This window comes from Ostrinia furnacalis, unplaced genomic scaffold, assembly GCF_004193835.3.
Source record: "Ostrinia furnacalis isolate ACB-3 unplaced genomic scaffold, ASM419383v2 OfSCF2101, whole genome shotgun sequence".
In the NCBI taxonomy this organism is placed as follows: Eukaryota; Metazoa; Arthropoda; class Insecta; order Lepidoptera; family Crambidae; genus Ostrinia; species Ostrinia furnacalis.
The window spans coordinates 120,523-133,062 of NW_021132340.1; positions in this window are offsets into that span (position 1 = coordinate 120,523).

Consider the following 12,540-nt stretch of genomic DNA (forward strand, 5'->3'; position numbering starts at 1 on the left):
TCCGCTCAATAACTCCCTCCATATACCTACTTCTGTATCATATAAAAACAGTTCTGCGACAGATAATATGTATAGTCCAGCAGTAACTGCATTGGCTAAAAGACAGACAGTAAAAATGTACAACCTATGATTCCTAGAGCTTCATAAATGCCCTGAAAAGGTTTAAATACTAATAAAGATTGAAGCTTTACATTTTAATTAGGTGCATTCACATAACGATCAAAATATTGTACCTATCTAAAATATCATTGGCTTAGTAAAATAAAGTAGGTTGTAAACATAATACTATCACTGAGTCTACTCAACCGTGAGATCTTCATTCCACCTTTATTTGCAGTCATAGACAATTGATATTTGATTTTGAAAGACATTGATCTTAGTCCAATGAGTGAGGAGCAAGCGAGCGTGAAGCGCTTGTAAAAAGCGCTCAATAGGGCTTGATTAGCGATGATTGGTGCGGGGGGAGGGGCAGGGCTGCCAAGTGACAAGTGACCTTACTTGTGTATGGCCATCTGTTAGCTGAACACTTTAATAAAGAACTAATCTTTCAGCGGGACTAACTAATTCAAACGATCCTCTCGTTTTAAAAGAAAGCTACTGAAAATAAGGTGGCAGATTGCATTAGGTATAATTACTAAAAATCTTTCTAAGGATAAAAACAGCTCATTTCAAACTTTATTATTCAAAGACTAAATATTTATCAATTTTTAAGTAATATTTTAGATTATCAACTCTGCAAGTTCTATTTCTGTTTAGTCAGGTAGATTTTATGAAAATTTCATTTCCTGATTTTTTTTCTTCAAAATGCTTCACCCATGTCTCCTAATCATACCTTTATTAAGATGTTCAGATTATCATGCTTTGGTAGTAAAGAAAAGTGTTTTTGAGGCTTTTATAACAATCCAAAATTCCACGCGTGATTAAGCTGATTATATTTATTTTGCGTACAATAACTTTTTCTTATTTGTTTTTTTTTTCAAGAATGGTCAGCCCTACGCACAAGTGACCCTTCCACAGAATTAATTATTCAAAGTACGTAGCTGGACGCGGTTCCGAGACGCTGCTATGATCATGTTTGTTCAATTTATTGTTTTGTGACGGGAATCTTGATTTTTGACAACTCTTGTATAAAATTAGAGCATTTATTTCGCAAAGACGAAGAAAAGAGCGCGAAAATTATATAAGATTGTCTCTATAATTAATTATAGTCGTTCGGAATGAGGGTGTTCGCGATTGAAAAATCCGCCAGATGGCAATACGTAGACGGGAGGTCCAAATGCTGCATGATTGGTGGATACATACATATATTATGTCAATGTCATGTCAAAAATAACCAATCATGCAGCATTTGGACCTCCCGTCTACGTATTGCCATCTGGCGGATTTTTCAATCGCGAAAACCCTCATTGTTTATAAAGTAAAGTACTTTATTTGTTGTGAGATAATGATTAGCACTAATGAACATTCTATCATATTTACTGAAAACACAAAAACATCAACGTTAATTCATGTTAGAGTACCTTCTGCCCACGACTCTATCCGCTAGGTTTTTGGAAGGAAATCTGACTTTAGTTTCAGGCTTAAGAGCGTTTACGCCGTTTGGCGCAAAAACAGTACTTTTTCAACTCGTTACAATCATTAACCAGTAATACTACAAATATGTTATAGGCATAAATAGTTAGGCAATTTCGTCGTCTAAATAGTTAATTGAGAAAATATTGCGATTAGTTTAGTATTTAAGAATTCTATCAAGATAAGTCCACACAGGTTTTGTAAATTTCCACTTTACCGTGAGTTTACAAGCTGAAATTTTTATAAAAATACTGTGAAAACGATTTAACAAACATTTATATCCTATTGCATAGATCCTTGGGCAAATAGTTATCACAGAAAATTTTTAGATTTAAGCATTTTACAATAAGAAATCACAAATTAAAAGAACGTGAAATACCCAAAAATTAAAGTGATTTTTTCATCAATATTCTTCCTTTATTCAACATAAAAATAGCTTAATATAATAAAACAACATCTTCTTTAAAATATTTACTTTAAAACGATATTTAATTCATTGTTATTGTTTTGCTATAAACATTTGAAAACTATTAAAAAACGCCGCGCGCGAATCATTTCCAATGATTCCCCTTGAAACGCCGCGCTTCGCGTAAACGCTCTTAAGTCCCCCTTCCAAAAGCACGAACATAAGTAGGACTATTCTGAAAAAATCTTAATTTCGTACTGACACTGAACTTTATCATATCTCTACAGGTCCGATACACACTTTCATCCCTTATTTCACTTTCAGCAGAACAGATCTCTATTCCAAAAATCAAGAAAATGTTTCAGAATAAACAAAAATTACATGAACATTCACTATATTAGCCCTCTACATAGTATTTTCTCTTTTAAAATACCTGCACATACATTTCCCAACCACACGGAGCAACTCCGCCCTCTGCCAACAAAGAGCCGTAAACTCAAAGCGAAAGAAGCCCATATTAAAATTTCCTTGAGAATAATCCGAACACAACACAATATCAAAATTTAATATCATTCTAATCTTAATTCTCCTTATTAATGCTGCCCAAGGAGGGTTGCTTGCACCTTACCTCCGAAAACCTGCAAGGGATATTCAACTGTAACATCCAAAATATTGGGTTGATTTTTGAGTGTTCAGACTAAGGAGGGTTGTAGGATAAAGCAGGTAAGTTCAAAAGATAAGGTTGTCTATTCGGAAATATGGCTTAATTAGGTCGAATCGAGATTTCGACGGCATCTTCGAGCTTTGGCATAATCAGCCGGTTGTTTGAGATAGGAAAGTTTACTTATACAATGGGTTTGAACAAACTTATCCAAATATTTCATAATAATATGATATAAAATATTTAGATAATAATATACTTAATGTATGAAATAGCAATCGTGAGATGTACCTAACTTAATTTGTAAAAAATAGTGTCTTCAAAAATGTGTCCAATACGATTACAGATTAAATCCACAGCGTTAAGAGTTAAGAGTCGCATCTCAAATTAAATTTTAAACAACTTAAATCAAATTGCCTAAGATTGGAATCGAACCGGGTTTTTCCAGTTATTAATCTATGTTTTTACAAAAAAAAATTTCGCCTGACCTACCTATGTCATTGTCGCCCGTTTTCACAAACGACGCTTGCTCAAGTGAAGCACCAATCGTATGCACAGCGTTTAATAGAGCTCTGTGATTGGTTCGTGTGTCAACCTGTGCGTCCACGCGCACTGTAAGACCTCATTGTAATGTTTGTGAATACGAGCTTGTATCTTTTTAGTTGTGTCTAAAAATTCATCTAGCTGCATATTCGAGGGAGGTTTCTATCACACCATACGAGCGCGTCCAGGGGACATTCTTTAATTAAAACCCCAAAAAGCAAGCAGTGATGGATCGGGCCGCTAATTGATGGGTGGCCGCTCATTCAAATGTTTAATTACATTTACTTTTTGCGGCGATCCGTTTTAAGTATTGTTTGTTTTAACCCTTAAATTGTTTTTGTCCGTTTTAAAGGACATGTCAAATAATTGCTTACAGAATCTAAATTAAAGCAATTTATCGACTTTCAAGGGATATTTTATAAAAAGCATGATATTTTATGTGAAACACGGGGCTGTAGTTCAATAAAAAGCCGCGAATTTTAAAAATAAAGACAGTTGAATAAAAGCAATAGCAATGTCAAGTTTTCACTTTTGATAAATGTGGCAATACTGAAGGTATTACACTTGTTCTTGTGCTTTATTGATTGATTTTAGAATATTAACGAATAAAACTGACGGTTATTGCCAAAACTGTAAAAAAATATCGATTTTTTTCCATTCATTTCAAGGTTACAAATGTTATGTCACTTAAAACTGACAATGCCATGTATTAGTAATAAATACTCATGTTGATTTTTAGACATTTTTACCCAATTTCCCCCTTTTAGGGATTGAATTCTGAAATAACCTGAAACACGTGTTTATTCATTTATCGATAGAAATGTATCCTGTAAAGTTTCGAATTAAATAGTGTAACTAATTTTGTTTCGCCCTACAAACTTTGGACCCCCATTTCACCCCCTTAGGGGGTAATTTTGGAAAAATCCTTTCTGATAACACCCCTAGACCCTAATAAGGAATCTACATGCCAAACTTTGTGTCTTTATACCCACCGGTTTGGGATTTATGTTGATAAATCAGGCAGTCACTTTCTGTTTATAAATGTCAGGGTATTTTTTGATAAATTTATGTAAAATCAACAGTAAATAGTCCAGATGGATTGTAAAAGGCGCTGGATTAGCCAGAGGATGATTATCAGGTATTCCTGTATTGTTATTAAGAAAAGTTGTTTTACGTTTGTTTTTCTAAACTGGCAATGTCCGCCCTAAGTGACATGGTTGTAATGCTAAATAATTGGCAATGTCCGTTTTGAGTGACATGTCATAACTTCTATACTAATTGAAATTTTTTCAAAAAGTAAATATTTTTTTCTTAATCTATCAAAACAATACCTAAATCCCAAATTTGACCATTTTTGAAGCAAGGGTTCAATGAGTGCCAATTTAAGGGTTAACACTGTCTGATGAGGGTATGGTTGGCACGGAAAGTTGGAAAAATGGCTTTTATTTTGTATGGCTTTTGGGTGAAAAGTCCGATGTTTTTCATATAAAATTCATCTTAGTATGCTTTTCACATGTGACCATTTCACCTATTTTTTTTAAGATTTATTAGCAATTTGTATTGCCCAAATTACTACCTAATAGTCCCATTAGCCCCTCGTGTTAAGCTAATTATGCTTGTGTTACGAGTGGGCTCACCACAATAGTCGAAAAATAGGAAATCAATCGATTGCAAAAGCGCGTGAATGTTTTCAAACTCGGAAACGTCATGAAAGTCAATCATCAACAACAAAAGGTGCATCGGGACAGAGTACGGGGTACAGGGTACGGGAGGTACAAGGTACAAAACCGGGAATATTAAAGAACCCATCTCGGAACAATGCCTCGATGACAAAACTCCTACTTTGAACTCGGTCTAATCGCGGGGAAAACTTTATTTTCTGATGAGACGTTTTTCTATTGCTGACGGCGCATTAGATACTGTTTGTCATTCACACGACAATGTGCATTCCCCTTGCGTGGGTCATTATCATCCACACATCAGCTACAGGACGTCCATTGCTGAACATAGGCCTCGTACGTAATACGTGGCCTCCATTCCAAAACTTTGCTGCCCATTGCCACTTCAGCTTGCGTGGGTCACGATAATTTTATTACTACTTCAAAGCATCAGAATTAGCTGACTCATATAAGTTTAACGCAGACTTAAAAAGCTCATTGGGGATACTGACTAAGTTAATGAGCTAGGCTTTTAAGTTAAGCTCACCGCCGTAAAATCACCCGCTTGTTTTTATAGGCTCTACTTCGCAAAGTGCTCTAGAACTCCAAGTGCTCCATAGACTACGAAGTGCACATACTCACTATTCGCGCTAAGTAACTTGCTACATCATTAAATTGATGATGTAGGTATGCAATGCGCTTAAGCTAGTTGAATTAAAATATAATCATAGTTTTCGCATAAGATTTTTTTTTTATGCATAACAAGGCAAATATTTGACCACAATCGCACCTGATGTTAAATGGGGTGCAGTCTAGGATGGTACATATCTGCCCTGTAAGTGCCTATTCACTCTCGCCTTGAAAACGCCCGGATTATAGTCTTCGGGAAAGACAGCAGCAGGCAACGAATTCCCAGTCCCTAGCTAACATTATAAAAGAGTCATCGAATAATAATAAATAATAATAAATAATAAATAAATAAATCTTTATTAATTTTCTTCACAAGTAAGTTTCCAATTACATGTACTAACAATAAAACGCATTTTTTAATCAATATTACTTATTGTGAAGACTGGTGCTTGATATGGGTTGAGACAACCTGTAATACAAGACACCAGGTCTCCACCTCTTAAACCGAAAATAACACAATAGAAAGAATGCTTCTAAACTAAACTAACAAGGCAATACAAGAATTAATGCAATATAAGGTTTATTTTCTTACTGATTATGTTAGAAAAGACATAATTTAAACGTGTGGAGTGTGGTGAGTGAGAGTTGTGTGGTGGGTGGTGTGAGGTGTAAGGTGTAACGTGTGTGATAGTGTGGGAGTGTAGAAGTTTCTTACTTTGTTCGTATTCTTATAGAGTAACGTAAGTTACATGAAACCAAGAATAGATAAAGTCAAGAAGATCAAATAATTAAATTTTATTTTATTTAATAATAGTAGTAATCAAATATAAACTCAGTATTTCTTTCTACCGCATAGTAGACTATGGTGAATTATGTGGGGCATCAAACGCCCTAACCTTAACGCGAGTGCCGACCGCAGCACGGTGGTTAAAACACAAAGAGCCACCGTTTTGTGCAAGGGTAATGAAAAACACGGCTCCTGTCGCTCTTGCCCCTTTGTTCGCTCCTAATTCCGAGTGTAATGAATTATTGGCAAATGTGGGATTTGTTTTAATAAGTCTGTGGTGGTTGGATTATTTATTTTAGTTACTAAACATAGAGCAATGTCTGTAAAATAAAATTTTCGTTTTTACAGAAATCGGAATGTAGGTAAAAGAGATTTATACTTAATATTCAAAACAACAACATAAACTGATGAGAGTTATTAAATTTTCACTGTAAAGCAAATTTTTCGTATATTTTTCTTCTATCGTGAAAAGTAGACAAAAAATGTTTCTGATACATGATTAGTATTAGTCCTTCTTTCAGCTGTCGCGATCACTACAAGAGTGTATACTGAACTTTTCCTAGCTATGTTACTTTTAAAAACATCTTATTTTATAAAACAGCGTACAGTTTTTTTTTTTTTTTTTTTTTTTTTTCAAAATAAGAACTAGATGTTGAGTTCTACTTTACCTCACCCAGTAAGAAGACAATACTCGAGTACGGTTTGTTGCGGTGATATATCATGCGCGGACAATAGCGATCGAGTGGCGAGCGGCGCTTGCGCGTTGTACGCCGCTTGAACGGTATTGATACTTTTACAAACTTGACCTTCATTGGTTGGGTTTTTGTGGCGGTCAAGCTGTAGAGGCTACACAGGAGTTGCAGTGGTGGGAACGAGAGGTGGGAATAGTCCCGTATACTTTTACAAACTACATCTGAAATCCGAATTATTTTATTTACAAATGCTCAATTCAAAACTTATTTAGCTGCCAAGCCTTGAACTTTTAAACACAACTAAATTGATTCAAGCCTGAAATGTTCAGAACCTAGGACCTCCGAGTGGAAATTAGTCGACCGTAGGCGTCTATTTGAAAAGATACATAATCTTCTCATTGCTGATCAAGCCTTTGATGATTTTTAAAATTAGTATATACTAATTTCAAAGTACCCCCGAATCGGTACGCAAACTACACAGGCCAGGTGGTTGTCACACAAACGTCTTCTAATAAAAAAATACAATTATCAAAAATCACAGTCCCAGTACACTCCCGAGTCCGCTAAATACTATGTTATAAAGCAACCGACAATGTCCTGCGGTCAATACAAACCTTACGAGATATACGCCACCGCTTTTCTTTCCCACGACACTAAACAATCGAAAACTACCGAAAACATTGTCAAAACACAATACAAATCTATTCAAAACCATCTGTATTGCTTCTGATCAGCATTGAATTCCGTTCAGCAAGATCTAGAGGTTCAAATGACAATGACCTTTTGTGCACGAATACGTCCAAACATAAGATCGGCCATTATTTCAAGTTTAAGGTCAACCTTTCGGTTAGCCGCAAGATTTAGTGGGTGAAATAAAGTTCTGATCGATTTGACGACTTTAAATACATTTTAAGTAGCGTGAGAACGTGTAGGGGTACACCCGGTATTGTGATTCTGTATAAAACAGATGCGATGTTGTAAATAGAGTTTATAGGGTCTTAAATTATGTATTTATATTATAAAACCTATTTTTTGCAGATAGAAAAGGTATAATAATAACAATAATAACATCCTTGAACATTTTACACTGCGCCTCTAGTCCCAAACTAAGCAAAGCTTGTACTATGGGTACTAGACGACGGATATAAACATACTTAAATACTTTTTTTTTTGTAAATACATACATATTATACATAGAAAACACCCAGACCCGTCACAGAAATTAAAATTCATCATTTCAATTTCTGCCCGGCCGGGAATCGAACCCGGGACCTCTCGGCATAGTAGTCCGTTCTGAACCACTACACCAAACGGCCGACTACACGTATAAATAAAGTATTAAATATTGACCTACGCGTTAATATACTCGTACCTAGTAGAGCCAAATATAGGCCTGCTCAGCATCTGAGTTATTCGCAAGAGATCTTCTTGAATTGTCTGACATTAACTTTCAGGCTACCTTTTAATCGCTAATATCCTTCATTAACAAACGTTCGTTCAGTCGTTTAAATGTTATAGCATTTATTGTATCTTAAATTTATACATTTTCCTAGCTGTATCAACATATTAAATTCCTACAATGCTCTCTGACAATCCAAAAACATATCATCCGTGTTAGGTGCACAATCAATGCATGTCAATAGCGCATGCATAATGTATAGAACCAGAGAGAGCATCACAGTGCGGTACAATTATAGAGCAAACAGACATCAATTAGCACTAACTGTGGCCATCGCGTCTCTATGGTCGATGTGTATACTCAATGCAGTGTCTATGATACAGTTAACACTCTAGGTCTAGGTAATATTATAGTCAAATTACATTATAGAGCTAGATTAGCTGTTCTGAACTAAATCACTTCTACAGGTTGGCAGTCAAGTAAGAAAATTTTTCACTTTTAAATTATTGAGATGCTAGTGCTACTTACAGAAAAATGTATGTTGATGTAGCAATGACATCGTAAGGAACATCGATTACATCATAATGTTTCCCTTGCACTAAACTATAATTTTAGCCGCATACATTTTTGAATTTTATTTAATCCCTATGGGCTGAAATCATTATTCTTAATTACGTAGTCTTGTCTTACAAAGCACATTAAAAGTAATAAAATAAATGCATACTTATCTTTCTAGCTATAGGAATAAATCATAAAGAATTCCAATTTCTACACATACAGATAAAGTACCATTTGGCAACTTTTTAAAAACCGCTTCCCTGTCTCTCCCTCCGCACTCAACATTCGAACTAAAACTATTCGAGGGAGGTAAAAAAAATTGATATTTTATTGCGGCCGGGGTCCACTTTTCTGCCATATTTTATTCTGTTTTCGTCTTTCACTGTGGTTTCTTTTCCTATTGCTCTTTTGCCGGCAAGATTTACAGTTTTCTTGGCAAATTCGTTCTTGTTCCCAACTAAATAAGGTGCAAAACTTTTTTGTTGATACCTTTTTATATTTTTTTCGAAGTTGGTAAAGTGATGTGTGGCAACACGCACGGATGACTAGTATATCATTTTCTTTGTACAAATGGCTTCCAGTATCTTTTGTAGCGGCCTAATCTAGTAAGAAAACAAACAATGGGGTCGGAGGGGGGTTCATGGGGACCGTAATTTACATTTGGTTTGATAAAATTCTCCGCGAATGCTCACCGGTTGTTTTGAATAACTTTAGTGAAAGGCTTGAGGTTTATGGCCCTTTTATCTGAGAAGTAGAGATATTCTAATGAGATCTTTTGCGTTGGCATAACCTAGAGCTACGAGTAGATTGATTACATTGTGTATTATTTGCATTCTTCACGTCTGTTACAGAAAAAATAAATGAAAATGAAGAATGTTTATTGCATTATCAAACACTACAAATAATCTAGTGGACTCTTTCTTGTAAGTGCAATGGCATCCGTGCCAGAATAATAAAATTAAACTTTTTTAAAACTTAACAGACCTAATATAAAATCAAAAATATACGTAATCATTAAACACTTTAATACTTCCCAAGTAAGTATTCATATCACTTTGTGAATTTTTAAAAATCATGTAACTTACATTAATTTATTGAAGAATCTGGTTCTAAGTCCGAAAATCCTATATACTTAGGTACGCTAAACTTTACGCCCTTACCACCTGAACTGTAAACGGCTCCAATAAAAACAGTCGGGAATCGAACCCGGGACCGCCATAAATCACCCGTCATAAAACACCCACTAATGTCGCGATGCTTACAGCGAATTTCACGCTTGACCGACCTCGTTAATACCGCCGAAATTGCTTCTTTGGAAAAATAAGGCTGCGCAAACGCTCAAATGTTTTAAGCTGGTTTTAAAATCGCTCTGACCGCTTGCTGATCATCGGTGCTGACAGATCAAATGATGTAATGTTTAAAGGAAACGTTCCTGACTGACGATCATCGTCAGTCGCTCAACACCGACGTTGCATACATTTCGGCTATCAGCGTCGATGGTCAGCGTACACCAGCGCGATTCTAAAACCAGCATAAGAGACAGGAATTGATCAAAATGGGGCCTCTTACAACAGAGAAGAGGAGCGGGGATGTGAGCTTTTCGTAGCGGAGATGTGTGCTTTTGATTGTAATAAGCTTATCTCCTCTCAGAGATGAGATACTCCTCTCCACCATGGTGGAAACCGGGATTAGTGATCTGTGACTGGGCTTTACTTAAATGTTAATTTAATCAAGCCTTAATCAATTACACTAATATCGTATATTATAATGTAATATGGCCTTTTCCTCTTAGATAACTACCTGGGGGATGCATATGCATTCTAATGGGGGAGATATTTTGCCAAAAAGATGTATTCATGATGAATATTATGATGAATAGAACATTTTCAACCACTCATGCAAAACTGAGTGACCACATTGATTCATTAGGTGTGTCAGAGGCCTTATTTGATACGATTATTGTATTTTGAGATGTCGTTACAATCCAGTACTGGAATTCGATTAGGCACTTTCTTTTGTTTTTGCTAGTTTTTTTTTAATATTCAAGAAAATTAATAACATGTGTAGCTCCAGCGCGCCTGTTTGTGGTTTCTACTTTCTATATTTATTTAGTCTATGACTTTGCTTTTGTGAACTTTACTAAATAAGACCATCCGTTCGGAATAAAAAATAATAAAGATTTAAAACAAATACCATTGGTATTAGATGTTGGTATTCGATCGGGATAGATCCCCAAAAGGGTTCCAAAATTAGCTTGTGATTAAACGTTAGGTTCGTATAAGATTTATTATTACATCTTTAAAAAATCTACTACAGCAAAATATTTTCTTATTAGATATTTTTTTATTCTTATTAGATCGTTATATGTTCTTTTTTGTTTTGCTGAATATGGATGTTATGTATATTATTATGTATTTGCTGTATGTGGATCACAATAGTCCAGCGGAGTTCGAACCCACGTTCCTTGGATCTCGATTCGGCTATTCCGCCACCGACACCATTGGACTATTGGCGCTTTAAGTTATAACCTATATTATCTTGTAAGAGCTGTAATGTATTTCCTGTAATAAATAAGAAAGTGACAAATGTGACAGAGCTTTTTCCGCAATTTCTCAGAAGCAGCCGATATGGTGTCCCGAAGTGGTGGTAGAGCAAGCATACAGTTTGGGACGTGTATACCTACATAAGTGCCCCAAAAAGGGCCTACCTTTATTTGTGTACTAATAAAGAATTTAATTTTGGGACATTATACCCGTAATAATGCCCGTTTTCACCATCAATACCTAATTTTTAAGAAACCCCTATGAAAACAAAATTCAAAATTCCAGTTGTGTTACCATAGGGGTCACTTAAAAATTAGGGATTGATGGTGAAAACGGTCATAATACTACTGAATAAAGAATTTTTGTGCCAGATAACTGTCTGGAACTTTATCGGGGACCGGTGTAGACCCTAAAAGCGTAATCATGGAAACATTGGAGCGCCTAGCCCCCGGCAAAGTCGCGGCATACCGGCCTAACATCTCACCCGAGAGCGTTCACCCCTGACCCGACCGCTGGTCATCTCGAGACGTCTGCTGTCCCGCTCACACTTGTGTAAGTCCACATAAGTGCGCACTGCTCTAGCGGCGCACGATTCGATCGCCGCGTGGATCCGGGTGTCCTCAGAATTGCACTGGGTGAGACGGTACAAGAATTGAGGCTTTCATTTTTACCGTTTTATAATTTTCTATTTTTTCTCATTTGTGGTACCATCATCATCATCATCATCAGCTTACAGCTGGTACATAGTAGGCCACGCCCTAGTAAGTTTACCCTGTCTTCGGTTTTGGCGCATCCAGCCTCTGCCATTGACTTTTTGCAAAGAAGTTATGGCTTTAAATGAAGTCCGCGACTTGGCAGCGTCCATCTATTTTCCAGCTATGTGGATTGTAGAGTTATTTAGTTTTATGACACATAAGTATTCGTAGGCAAAGACTTTTTCAAGTACCAAACTCTACCATAATTATAACAAATAATGCACTACACAAAAGTAAAGGGTAACGAAAGGGAGGAGTGTGTCTAGTCTACTTGGTCTGGATAAGGACATCTACCTAATCGAAATTATATTTATGGTTTAAGTTTTATTCTCATTA